At 36.3% G+C, this 1,338-nt stretch overlaps 1 pseudogene; it reads left to right on the top strand.

The window, feature by feature from the left end:
- Positions 1-345: 345 nt before the first annotated feature.
- On the top strand, positions 346-442 carry LOC119468505 (annotated as a pseudogene).
- The last annotated feature ends 896 nt before the right edge of the window (positions 443-1,338 follow it).

Here is a 1,338-nt window from a genome sequence, read left to right as displayed (position 1 = left end):
ATGTATTGTCATATAGAAGAACTGATATTTTCCGATGTATCTAAAACACAGACCTATTATTATTTTTCATTGACTTTATTCAACAAATACTTACTGTGTACCTGCCACGTGTCAGTTCTGTGATAAATGCTGATGATACATAGTGAGTGAAATCACTGGGTTAAAAACGCTTAAAAAATTAATCTATTAATCACTGATGAATTAAAATCACAACTGTGATACAAGTTACAAAGAAGTACAGAGCACTATGAATGCATATAACTGGAGAATTTGATCTAATGAGGCAGATTGTGGAATGCATAAAGAAATGATTGTGATGAGTTCTAAAAGACAAAGGTTAGTTTGGTGCTCACTTCAGCAGCACATATACTAAAATTGGAACGATACAGAGAAGATTAGCATGGCCCCTGCACAAGGATGACACACAAAATCATCTATTTTTAAATTTAAAATAAAAGGTTAGTTTGGTGTAAGCTGAAAGAAAATTAGGAAGAGAGCTACCTAGGATGAAGAAAAGTATAAGAAAAGACTCTATAGGAGAGAAAAACAAAGAAAGAAAAACTAAAAGAAGGCCAATGTGACTAGAAGTGATTGGTTAAGAAAAGAATCACAACATGAAGCTAAAGAGGTAGGCAGGAGCCATACCAGGAAGAACTGATAGGACAGGATAAGAAATATGTCTTAATCCTAAGAACAGCGAGACGCCAATACATTTGAGTTCTTTTTTTCTTTTTTCTTTTTTTTTTCATACTTTAAGTTCTGGGGTACATGTGCATATAGTGCAGGATTGTTACATAGGTATACATATGCCATGGTGGTTTGCTGCATCCATCCCCACATCATCTACATTAGGTATTTTTCCTAATGTTATCCCTCCCCAATCCCTCCACCCCTGCTCTCCCTCCCCTAGCCTCCCTCCCCCACCCCGCAACAGGCCCCAGTTTGTGATGTTCCCCTCCCTGTGTCCATGTGTTCTCATTGTTCAACACCCACTTATGAGTGAAACATGCACTGTTTGGTTTTCTGTTCTTGTGTCAGTTTGCTGAGAATGATGGTTTCCAGCTTCATCCATGTTCCTAATTTCAAGAATTCAATGACATCTGCCTTAGAAGAAAGATTATAACAATTTAACAACTAAACCTATATAACAATAAAATGGGTTGCCTCAGAGACTGAGCTTCCCATTACCGCAAGTAATCAAATAGAACCTAAATGATCACCTTTCACGAATGCAATATAAGGAATTACACATATCTTAGAAAGTTATCCTTGAGGCTTCATCTTTCATTACGATTAAATGTTTCAATTATTCAAATACCCAATAGGGATTTTCCAAAA

Source organism: Cebus imitator, unplaced genomic scaffold, assembly GCF_001604975.1.
Source record: "Cebus imitator isolate Cc_AM_T3 unplaced genomic scaffold, Cebus_imitator-1.0 Scaffold442, whole genome shotgun sequence".
Taxonomy (NCBI): domain Eukaryota; kingdom Metazoa; phylum Chordata; class Mammalia; order Primates; family Cebidae; genus Cebus; species Cebus imitator.
The sequence above is the reverse complement of the archived record's forward strand: the minus strand, read 5'-3'. Positions and strand labels throughout refer to the sequence as shown.